Source organism: Atheta coriaria, unplaced genomic scaffold (genome assembly GCF_025399875.1).
Source record: "Atheta coriaria isolate IRGN ID8LTWV9N9 unplaced genomic scaffold, Caltech_Dcor_3.1 hic_scaffold_7_pilon, whole genome shotgun sequence".
NCBI lineage: Eukaryota > Metazoa > Arthropoda > Insecta > Coleoptera > Staphylinidae > Dalotia > Dalotia coriaria.
Window position 1 is genome coordinate 2,641,915 of NW_027045449.1, and position 13,356 is coordinate 2,655,270.

Below are 13,356 nucleotides of genomic sequence, written 5' to 3' on the forward strand. Positions count from 1 at the left end.
CCGAATCTCACGCAAGAATGCAGTGTATTCAAACAAACGAAACATTTATTCGCGTTAGTGAACAACCCGGCCGTAACATACAGAACGTTATGAATTTCATGTTTAGTTGCGAAATATGTATTTTTCTATTACTATTATGAGAGGTCATACTTATTACTGCGATTGGTGAAGAGTTGCACTTGGTAACACTGGTTTGTTATGAATTACTTTGATTTTCGGCAATTTTTGGTGCAGAGCTGCACCGTTGCAATGATTGCTGCAAAACTGAAAGACTAAATGACCGTTGAACGCTGGCTGCGCTAGAGTGCGAGGTCGCACGACTGCGTTGCTCTTCTAATGACGCTACCAATTCAAAATATGCGCACACGATGTGCAGACGAATTGTATTAAAATATTCAAAATATATGGTTTAAATATACTTATTGATTATATTAACGTGATTTTTGAATTACAATTTTGGTTCAGTTAGACATGTTACTGATGATGCCCTCAGGGCTAAAATTTTTAATCTTTCATAATCTGCAATTCGTTGGTTGCTAGCGCTTTTAGTTTAAGAGATATTAATTATCGAAAATCGTCGAAAAAATGTATGAAGCACCCCCCCTTGGCATTTTTTTTCTTATGAATGAAAATTTCATCTCTTAGATTTCCGTTTTAACTAGCCTATCTTATAGAGAATGGTTCGTAGAATAGTCTCTGCGATTTGTAGCTGTGTATCTCTTTTAGTTTACGAGATATTCGCAATTGAAAAAAATCGTCAAAAATTGAAAAATGTCACTTTTTAGTACTTTTAGTCGCGTTTTTTTACCTTTTACTCTTCGAAATATAATTATTTTATATTTTTATCTGATAGAGAATTTTTCAATCTTTCATAATCAGCTATTCGTTGGTTGCTATCGCTTTTAGTTTAAGAGATATTAATTATCGGAAATCGTCGAAAAAAATTATCAATTGGCAATTTTTTTCTTAGGAATGAAAATGTCATCTCTTAGATTTCCGTTTTAACTAGCTTATTTGATAGAGAATAGTCCGTAGATTAAGACGATGCGATTCGTTCCATTCTACCTCTTTTAGTTTTTGGCAACCAAAATTACATATATTTTAAGCTTGAGTTGAATTTGCACTTGTCAGTTACGTGTTGAATTCTTCCAGCTTCTGGAGTGATTTGCGTTGACAGAAGCTTGAAAAATGAAAAGAATCAATTCAGAAACGAGCGAAACCAGTCCACGAACGCCGGGCTCGTAAATTTCGCGAAAAGAAATGAAGAAATCCTTCACTCTTCAGCATTCAACTTAATCTTTCACAACTCCAGCTAAAAATAAAACCCACCTAACCTAAAACGTATTTTTCAACCTAGAAATTACCAACTACGAAAATTTAATAAGTCAAAGTCTATTTATTCCGGCAGATAATATGCGCTGTCGTCAAGGTTCAATAAATAATCGAATCCGACGTTTAATTAAAGACTTCGCCTCGCGCGCGCGACCATATCTAACGATTATTATTTATAATAAATAATCATTAAATCTCGTGATTAGATTTGCCTCAAACACAGTATAACACAGGCCGGGAAAGAAGAACCTTAGATGTTAACGTCGAGATAATTCAAGTACGATTCCGTTGTTGCGCGTTTGCCAATATCAAAAGCTATGATCGATCAAGAGCACTAATAACAAACCAGAGCAGAAAAATCATCCGAGAAACCGTCGAGCGTCAGCGGCTCACAACTCGAAATTTATTGTCTCGATATTCATTATTATTATTATTTATTAAAATAATGTAATTAATAGAAAGTCGGTGCGCCAACCTAATTTTGTGTTTTAATCCTTTTAATCATCAATTACTCTACTTCTGGTGCAATTTATTATTGGACGTGTATGACCTGTCACAGTATTTATTTTTGTTGTAATTAATTACGGTTATTATAACGTCATTTATTCAAGTAGAAAAATTGCTGTTTAGGTTTTAAACATTTTCAACTTTCAATTTGTATTTTACTAAGTATTTTAATAAGTAAAGTATGGTGTAGTGTATAGTGGGTTTATTAGTAACTGACACTTGGTAAATGTTTGTTTATTAATTTTTTTCTTGGGTGTCTGTAAGGTGTGTGGCGGTATTTTCGTCTTGGGAGGCAAGAGATTTGCGCCTACACACGTGTGCAACAAGCGGATAAGATTATGAACATTGTTAAACTACTTTTGAAGTAGTATTGTTTATGTATATCATGAGTTCAGTGACAAAATGTCAGAATTACATAGTTTTATATAATAAAGTATTAATTTTAGTAAATTTTGTGGTTTTAAGTTTATAAACGTTGTTTTAAATTGATTATTAACTTAATTTTAATTATAAAAATTATTTTTTATTTTTTTTTTAATTTATAAAAAACTGTCATTGAAGTCTTGGAAATTCATAGTCGCCTGCTTTGACGTGTTTAACTGACGTCGCATGGCATTTCATACGGTCTTGTGCTGTTCCGTAGGCAAATGCGCAGGCGCAAGCTCCGCCCCGTAGATAATACCCGTAGATAATGGATATTACTCACGTTTTGCACGTCCGTGATTAAAATACCACTTTATGTGTCTAAAAACCGTGGAAAAACTGCTGTTTTATGATTGGAAGTAGAAAAATAATTTTCTCGCTTATTTTTAAAATTTCAATTTTTTTTTTATATTTTAATTGTTATTCTGTAATTTAGGCTTTGTCATCACCAAAGATATCAAAAAAATCTTAAAAATTAGTTCCGCCGTTCTTTATTTATCCATAACCAAACACCACCGACTTTGTTCTCCATGTTTTGCTAGATGTGATTAGTGCGCAATCAAATTATCCAATTATCTTTAATTATAAGCATAAATATTCCCGAGTAATTTTCTGCAAAATAAACTAAATTAGCATTAAAACAACTCCAATTCCATTGCAGAATAAACTGTAAAATGACTATATTCTCTCTGTTTATTTGATGTATGAAATTCGTGTGTCTGCTGCAGATTATTGCGTCTTGCGTTGCATTGTTCATTGCTTATTGTTTGCGAAACCATGCAAAATTCTTAATGACTGTCGGTACACTCCCAAGTACTGATTTTCTATCAACATTTATAGCACGTTCGCTAAAATTATCCCATAAAATACCTGCGTTTGATTGCCACATAAATATATTCCACACATATTTTTTTCTTACTACGAGTATTTTACTATTACATCAATTAAAACAATTTAATAAAAGTTTATCGCGCAACTTCACGCAGATGCAGATATATATATATATATATTTAACTATCAGGTGCACGAAACGTTTATTTCTTTGTTTGCGTCGTGTGCATGCCAAGAGTCAATTTAATACCAGCTTACAAGTTGAAATAAAATTAAATGAAATCAACTCGCGTTGAATTTATTAGCGGAATTGTGCAAAATTATAAATATAAGTTAAATTATTATGCATTTATCTACAATACTTGTTGAAGTCGGAGTCGATTGGAATTGTGGATTGTGGATTGAGCGAAAAATATGAGTATGAGTGTTATTCCGACCAGCATTTGTTGTTATATAAAAATATTAATCCGAGGCGTGGTCGTTTGTTACCGATTTGTTACTTCACATGTAGGTGGATACAATGTATAAATAATACATTGTGGTTACAATCAACTAAAGTTGCAAATGTTTTTGTGAAAATTTGTATTTATTTTGTATTTTAAGTTGCCTATAGACTTAGAATCTTATGTATAAGTATAATAAAGTTGTTTTTCTTGGTTTTTAGAGTGCAAATCCTTTCAATTCTTTATTTATTTAATGAAATATGAGTCATAGACGACCGGACACGCATTTATTGTTTTATTATGGACGTAATATTAAAAGTTAATGATTCTTTTAATAAAAATACACCGCAAAAGTTGGAAAATCAACGAAATATCAATCAGCGCAAATAACTCAACTCTGACGTCACTTCCCCCACCAAAAACTAATATAGTAGAGGGGAGAGATAGCACCCATGCGTAATTCAATCGTTTTTGTTTAGATTTTCTTCTTTTAAAAAAAACTCAAAAACTGACGTTACATGCAATTTTTAACTGAAATGTAACTTTTTGTCGCTTAAATCAACTATTTTTACAATGAAAATGAATATTTATTTCCGCTTTAAAGTTTTCCGTAACATCTAGTATGATTTTTTAACCTAAAAGGTTTTTCTGCACGTTTTTTCTGAGTGCAATTTATTTAATGTTGCATTATGTCTTGTTTTATGATTGTGTGGATTTTTATTGTTATTGTAATGCACGAGAGCGGCTCCGCGCCGATGCTGTGTGACATTTAACATGATTTTAAATGATCGTAAAACAATTTCAGGCGAGTCGATAAGACGCTCACGCTCTCGAGGCTAAAACAAACTCACAAACTCGGCCAGAAAGTCATTTAAGTAGACTTACTTTTTCGAGTCAAGTAAAGTAAACTAAAGTAAAGTAGATACTCAAAAAATAAAATAAAATTCATTGCAATGAGAAGAGTTTTGCAAATAAAAGCTTCATTATTTGCAAAATAGAAAAAATTGCTAAATATGACTAAATAATTGTGTTTATTATAAATTTAGGATTGTATCGCGTAGATTATCATGCACATCAAAATTCTTCTTCTTCTGCTTCTTCTGCGCCGTAATCTGTGAGAATTGAACTTTTGAATTCGTCGGAGGGACCCACTGCTTGATTCTCACATAACACGACATGACGTCTTCAATTTCCAACCATTATACATTTTACTTTGTCATTATTATAAACAATTCAACAAATAAATTTAATTTTTTCAATTTTTTCAAAATTTACAACGAATATTGCAAATTTCAGTTGCAAATGTAAATTTCCTGCATTTTTAATAAAACATAAATTATATTCGCACATAAAATCATAAAACCCGTCAGAGATAATTATAAAAAATGCAATAAACAAATAAAAAATTAATTCATAGTGTTGCAGAAAAGTCGAAGTCTAGATAATATCTGGATCTGCGATATCTGCGTAGTGCGCACTGTGCACATTATCATTAACATTATTTATGGACAAGACTAATTATTCTTTTCCCATGCGCGTTGCCACTTAGTCGTGTTCTCGTGCTCTTCGGCAGTTTCGCGTCTCGCGCGCCGCGAGTAACTAATATACGATATTAAAATGCATACGTGATTATTGTTTGGTTAGTAATAACGCTTTGTTAATAATATAATTCATGAATAAATATGCATGGCATTACAGCGCGCAGCGCACAGCGGATGAATAACAATCGTGCGCGGTGTCTGCAACACGCACAACACTCGACACACACAGGAATATCAATTGTGAGTGTATTGGCATATTGATAACATGACAAAAGTCTTGATATGTTTCCTGAATTCACGGGTGTTAAATAATTTTACAAAATTTTAAAAAATTTTGTTGGAAAATTTCGAATTTTTTGAGTTTTAGGCGACATCTATTGGTGTATAGTTGTAAAATTATTTTTAGGTTATGTATAAAGTGACATTTTGGGTTTTTCTGTTTTTAATGACACTGTAGATGTTATGTTTTAATATATTTTCAATTACCATATAAATCTTGTCCGTACAAATCATAATTGTTTCACCGTTTCATTACATATCACACAACTCGCATGCAAAGTAAATTTTAATTGCCAATCTGTCATGAATTTCAATTCTACCACAGGCTAACCTCAAAAATGTCATTTGACGCATTTATTCTGCTGTAAAAGTGATAGGCAACCCAATCAACACCAAATTTTATTCTAAAAATAACATTTCTTTATAATTTTATCATAAATTTAAATTTTACCTCATTTTAACCTTGAAAATGACATCCTGATGACAAAAAGATAGGCAACCAAATCAACACCAATGTTCTTCTTCTAAAAATACTTATTTTGTGGTTGGGTTTTATTCTGGAGTGGATTAATATCTTCCGCAGTGTTGCGTTCCGTTAATTGCGATAATTGTCGGCATTTTCAATGATTAATTTGCATGCGCGTATCAAAACGTGCCAACGTGGAACTATCCAGCCGCGACACGCTCCATTGTCGAAGCCGGCTGCATTTTTTCGTCCTGTGCACCCAACCAACAGCTTTACGGTGAATAAAAGCGGCGTAAAAATTATTATAATGAGCGCCGTAATAAATCGTGTGTAAGTTACCGCGTTCGCAGTGAAATACGCTCGACGGCCTTGTCCAAGGTTGTCGATAAATCATAGATATATATATTTTATACGTGTATGTATGTTGTTGGTTGTAGCTCGGGCGTGTTCCGTATTGCATTGCATTGCGTTTGCGAATTTTCAAATGGCGAGCGTTCGATACACAAAGTTCGTGCGAATTAACCAACGCGATCGTAAATATATCGCTCTCTGGCTTGCAAGTGTGCGAATGCTAATGCGACGTGGGGTATTGTTGTATTGTTTCGAAAACGTTGTTTAATGCGCGCTGGAACAAAGAAAACCAATGGAAAATTAACTTAATTATACAATAATAAATTCATGTAACGAGTATAATTAAATTTGCACAAAAATTGCTATTTATTAGGTTGGGATATCTATAATTATTTATTATTTAGTTAACTTATGTTTAATTATAGTTATTGTTAGTTATTTTTAGCGTTTTATAAGTTTTTTATCGTTAAAATAATTTTGCTTAGGGTTAGAAATTTAATTGATGTATACTTGGTTGCATATATTGCTGATGTAACTGTTGCATGTTTTATTTTTGAATTTAAATTTGTATTTGTGTGTTTTTGCTGCAGAATTGTATTAGGTATTGAAAGTATTAAAGTTTACTATGAAATAACCGGCTTTTATATTGTGATATTTTAAAGTTAGAAGAGAAGCAGATTACTGACTAGTGCAGTACAAGCAAAAAAGAGTCAAAACAACGAGTGGTGTCGGTTGGGGTGAATGTGTGCGTCATCCATTGCGCGCCAGTTGCTCGTACAGTGCAGGAGCAGTGAATCAACAAAATCCAAATTTAACGGCTAAAAATTCAATAGAAAACCAATTTAAACACTGTATTCCTACTGCAAGAGGGCTGATGGGTGTTATGCAAGCTGAGAATCAAGTCTACAACGTGAATTACAACCAAAAAGAACAAAAATCCAATTGGACTTCTTCATTCTAACCTCAAAAATTTGAATTTTCTGTAAGGTTATACAATATATGTACAGAATTTATTAATTTTCAGTTGTTTTTATTATTTTAGAACCACATCAACACACCACATCTTCACTGCATGTTCCACAGCAAGCACCACAAATCCAAGGTAGACACATATTAAATTTCAATTTCTATCTATTTGCGGAATTCTTCATTTGGTGATCAATGAACATGAATATTCATGTGCACTTTTCACAAGCCGGCCATGTTTCGCAAATATCTATGTCTCCACGAACGAGGAAATCAACTCGACCAAAGTGCAGTAGAGTCGAAACGCAACTCGGCTCGCCAGCTATAAATCGCGAACGAAAAAAGGACGCCACTTAGTTGTGGCACATGCGTTCGACCGCGTACCTGCGCGGATTTAATTTACATCCGCGCGACTTATCGGCCGAGGCGCGTACAAGCCCGGATAATATTACACATATTCCACAGATAAGCTTATTACATTATTTATCGCATCCATTTGAGCGCGTCCTGCTAATAGATGGATTTACTATTCTCCGCGAGCGTATAGACGCATAGACACATCGCAGACATGCGCGCACGAATAAACCACCAGCAAAACACGCAAAAAATCCAACTTAAGACGCGGAGTTAAACTGTTTAACAGTTACAGCAAGTGCAAATTTCTACTAATCGTAGACGTGAACATGATCAAGATAAACGCAGATCATCACAACACATTCACATCCGAAACATTTTGCTTAAAAGAATTGTCAAAACTTTCTCATTTTTTTCTTTAAATTTAGCATGAAACACAGAAGCATGGTACAAAACTTACACGATAACGAATTATTTATAAGGCTTGTATGCGCTGATGTACATTTACAACGTGATTTGATTATTAAAAGTGTCTGCATGTTGATATTTACACAAATATCATACAATTTCGATGTTCGCTTTGTGATTACGCGTGTGTTTAATATGCACATCGTGGCGTTTATGTTTTATCTTAATTTGCGTCGCGCGTCTTCTCAATAAACGTCATAAATTAATTATTATTAATTGCCGGCGAGGCGACGGTGTGACTTTTCGGACACTTTCACATCTATTAAGCACAAAGCAAACACAAACGCAAGAAATTGTAGTTTATGTTTGTTTAGTGCGTTTTGGCTTAAACTTTGATTAAATTAATTAGTTTCCCGCTTGCGAAATTAATAAATTTATGCATGTCGCACGAAAATTGTTGCTATAAATCATATTCATAAACATGTTTTATGCAAATATTAACTTTTTCGTTTATTTGTGGAGAAAATTTTATTTTTTCACGGTAGATGGCGTTAATATGTATATTATGCTAATATTTTATATTTGAGGTTATTTCTGACGTATACAGTTGCTAGAATCGCGCGAAACAGATGACTTCCTTCCGTTACATCGAAAACTCTTCATTTGCGGTTTATTGCAGGACATTGCCGTGCGTTATATCAGAAATTCGAAAACCTGGCGCTGCAACTCGGCTTGTAAAGACATAAACCGCGATACAAACCGAAGATAAAATTACCCGCCGTGGTCCTTCGCCATTAATTATAAGCTCGTTTCGAAAACGTTCGGATTTTTTTTGTGTGTGATTCCAACCAATTTACAACAAATTGAGTGAAATTAAAATAAAATCTTATCTGATGAATCCAGAGAGATTTTTGTCTGCTGCGTATGCACATAATTAGCACGCGTATCAAGTTTTATCGTTAATTTTATAGATACTATAACAAAAAAAGCTACACACATTTAAACTGTGTCATAATGTAGCCACATTAATAAATCAGTAATTCGGTAAAGTTTAACGATATTCATCGCTTTTTTTGCGCGCGAGGAGGAAAAAATTTCGAAACATCGTCAGTCGCACCTATGAGTTCTGTGGTGTCTCCGCGTTGACAATGAAATATTTCGAGGAATTTCACGTCCCACACCTAGAGATAAATATAAACATGCATCGCTGTCGAATTTACAACGCACGGGATCAATAATATAATGTGCGCATAAAATATGTTCGGCGGGTATTCGCGTTTTTTATGCCTTTTCCTTATTGCTCTATTCTCGGCTTTATGTGTCGTTGAGTGTCATATCAAGTTACTGATTTAAGAGCGTCGATAGCAACCGGACCCGGCTGCGCACGTGTTAAACCCCTAATGTTTTACATATTGACTAATTACGAAATGCAAATTCCGCAGTGTCAATTTGGCATTTATATTGGTCTCGTAAATTTTAAAGTGCAGAATTATAAGTGAATTAAATACTATGCTTTATTTGTGTGTAATTTTTGGTTTAAATTGAATTGCACACATTTTAAGCTCGTAGGATAATAAAATAATAAATTTTACATTATTTATTATGAATTTACTGCCAGCGAAAATGAAAGCGTCAAAATTTTTAAATTTTATACGTCCGATTTTATTGTCTAGAAGTAGCAAGGTAATAAAATCTAGATTAAGCGATATGAAGTTATTATCGAATCACTTTTAAGCAACAAAATACCAACTTTAAAGTATACTAAGTGTATTAATACAATAAAATCGCATAATTTTTCTTTCTGTCTCTTTTTGAAATGTTCGAATATATTTTCTACTTTTGATCACACTGCCTAAGGTATCAATTAGTAGCACTTTTTTAATTGCGCAAGACAACATAATAAACCATTCAAACGTCTTTTCAGTTTGGATTGTTTCCGCTTATCCATAGGCAAAAATCAGTTGCTCGACTGTGCCTAAATCGATTCGACTATTGTCTGGCCTATAATCTGCATCAATTAGCTTAAATCATTTCCCAATCAACCGCGCAAACGTATCAATTTCACGCGCCGCGTTTGACGCGTGCGTTTTTGTTGCGTGCGAATGCGTAAATCAAAATTTCACAATTTACGCCATCGAGAGTGAGTTAAAGTGCTAGACATGAATAGGTTTCAGTTTGGCGGGTTGTAGGCGTTGGTCGTAAATATAATCTATGCGTTAATGCGTAGCTCATAATAAGATATGCGCAGAAAATGATTTCGCTATAAAACGCAGCTCGTTAATCGTGTTCGTGGCTGGAGAATAACAACAATTAGAGTCAGCATTCAGACGTATCACAATCTAGAACAATGAGGAAAAAATGAAATGCATGACACGCTGAAATCAGAATTATTAAAAATTACATGTTTCAATGATTTATTTTATTTGTGTTATAGAATAGAAAAAAAATAATGAATGAATTGTATGCAAGTCGATATGTTAATATTTCCAATCATTAAGACAAATAATTGGCGTGTAAAAAGTAAAATGATTACACTGGAGTGCGCTTGTCAAATGCAATTATCTTGAAACTTTAATGACTGCCAGTGAGCATGTTTTGATTACTTTTTTTTCCTCTCGCGCAACTTCCTCTTTCGGCCCGATCTTCGATCTAATTCGCTACGCCGCGACATTAGAGAACAATTAAAGCGCGCAATCAAAGCAAGGTCGCCTTTCGTGTTTTTGCCTTGCGTCTCTTTCGCGTCTCAGTTCTCAAAGCGTGCAGCAAAATGCTCGAAATGATTTCAACTACGAGTACACGCGCTTTCATGTTGTGTGTTTGTTTCTTGTTGTTGATTTTTTACTCTTGAATATTTACGTTTTAATCAACAATGCGTGAAATTAGAAAAATATACCAGGAAGCGATTGCGATGCGATCAAGCCGTATAAAAGTAGTACAAGTGTAAAACAAGTGTCGATATAAATAATAATAAATAAATAAATATAGAATAATTAATATTTAATGAAAAAAAAAACGTAGATAAAAATTTTAGCATATTTTGCAGATTAGAAAATTAATACGGCTTAAAAAACAATAAAAATCAAAAATTTTACGACTTGATATAAAATAAGAATTAAAAGCAGGTCTTAATTTCACTTTTAACAAATTAAACAACGTCAACAGTTGTTATCCAATTTCGGCCAGTAAAAAATCCGTTAATTTTGTTTTGCGGACAGTTGCACTGCCGCAGATCACAGATAGTGAAATTAAAAATAGTAATAATAATAAAAAACGAATTTTTTGGATATGCAACGAAAGTTTGCTTAATAAATTAATTAGCGCGCGTTTTTTGCATGCGTGTGTGATGATAATAAAAAGTGTTTGCGTGACGCTATGTTGAGCGACCGGGCGACCGCTTAATTAATACACTTTTTAGATTACAATCCGGATGTTGTACCAGTGAAGCAGAGAGTGAATGATCCATTATATAAACACATGCAGAGCGTTGTCTTGTACGACGAATTTTGTAGTCGATTTTTTTGCGTTGTTGTGGATTTTTGATTGACAGGAGCAAAATTAAGAAATGCATGAATAATTCATGAGACAGGCTTGAGCTGGTCGGCGGGTCTCATTTCAATTTGGTTGCGTTTTCGTTTTGTCTCTTCGATCGACGGAAAACCCACGCAGGTGAAAAACGCGAGTCGACTTGTTTATTCATGACGCTGCGAGTAGTGGAATGCTTCGATCGTAAACTATGCGCAAGTCGCATGCGGCTGAAAAGAAGAAACAAACACACATACAGACAAAATAAGAAATGCACAAATCCAGTAGCGGAGAAGTGCATTCTTTAATCGCACGCTCGAAATTGTCGTAATAAATATGCACAAAAGTTGGTGGAGTACGCATTTTACTCAGCGCGCGCGACCAAATCGGGAGAGGCGGTTGGCTAATCGTAAATTTCAACACAATTTGAATAATTTAAATTGTTTGCCGATTTTGGGCTGTAGGCATTTTCGCGACATTCCGAAAATTCCACGCATCACACCGACATTGCGTGTGAAAGGGCCCCGGGATTGTCATTCTGATGAAATTGTGATCGGCGCATGCTCTAGAATTCAACGAAAATCCTTGAAAATTTTGACTTTCTACCGAAGATAAAAATTTAATATTTAGTATATAAATGAATCGATAGATGGCGCTAGGGTGACTGCGGTGGTAATAAAAATTTGCCTGTGAGGTTTATTTTTATTTTACCTGCGTGTGCGGAGTTTGTTTTGTGGACAGTTGCGATTGTCGCGATCTAATTTGATAGCGCGCGGGTCATCGCGTAACGAACAGCACACTGCGACAGCGCAAAACAGCAATTAAGAGTTATATCCAGCGTGTCGATCTCTGGACGCAATGGACGTGTCCGGCGATGTTTTTCGCGCGTCGGGCGCTTATGGACGCATCGCAATGCGGCGAATACGAAACCGCTGTTCGCCGGACATTCCATACCGATTCCTGCGCATTGTAAATCTTTTAAGGACATCTAACAGAGGCGCGAAACGTGCGGTCGACTCGGAAGCAATCGCACAGATTCAACACATACACGAGTTACCAACTTTGAGGTGTATTTTAAGTATTAAACAAGCTCTCGAGAGGAGCTTAAGAAGAAGAGTCGTGTGATTTTATCGAAAATCAAACGCCTTATTTGCCTTATCGGACAACGTGCATGTCACGGCCAATATGCAAGTGCAACTTTTTGATGCCATTTTTTCTGCTTCTTTAATTTCGTTTTAACGTATTATAAAATAAAACCCGTTAAGAAGGAATAAATGTTAAGTGGGAATATAAATTTATTTATATAATAATTTAATGTTATTTGGTGCTTTTAGGTCGATTAAAATTAATTAGCGTGTTTTAAGCTACCGAAACGCGAACAAAACGTATTAATATGCACGAGCACAATGAGATACGGTCATTAGCATGAAAACTGTGTGATGTGAGATGCGACCAACGCAAACGAAAAAGATTAAGTTGAGAGAGTGGGAAGGCTGGCGGGTTTATATAGAATATAAACGGTGTGCTTGCTCCGTTTTGCGACGCGCGTTGTTTTCCGAAAAACTGTTGGAAGCGCAACCGCTAGCACCAAATTTGAATAATGCATGAAAATACAATAATGCGATATAATTAAAATTTAACTCGGAGGATTGCGGCTATCCAAATGTGTATCTTTATAATTGAATGCTAATTAAAATATAATGCAAAATTTCACGCAACGAATTTAATTAGTTACTTGATATTTAGGTATCTGGAGGTAGAAGAGGTTGAGTTGCAGGAGTGTCTTTTAAGTCATAAATTTTGATATTAAAATGTTGGTTATTATTTTTAGATGATTTGATGATTTAGTATCATCAGAAATCATCAGAAAAATTTTATTTTGACGTTTTGGAGAAAGGCAAATGCGCATGCGCAAGCTCCACCCCGTTACTAA

General features: G+C 34.5%; 1 protein-coding gene across 1 annotated transcript in view; it reads left to right on the top strand.

Annotated features, from left to right (window-relative positions):
- Positions 1-7,250: 7,250 nt before the first annotated feature.
- The window catches only part of LOC135795903 (homeobox protein 9), a 97,221-nt gene continuing 91,115 nt past the window's right edge, over positions 7,251-13,356 (top strand). Inside the window, exon 1 of the mRNA XM_065307714.1 lies at positions 7,251-7,275. The gene's annotated coding sequence lies outside the window, so the exon portion shown is untranslated. The remainder of the gene's footprint in view (positions 7,276-13,356) is intronic.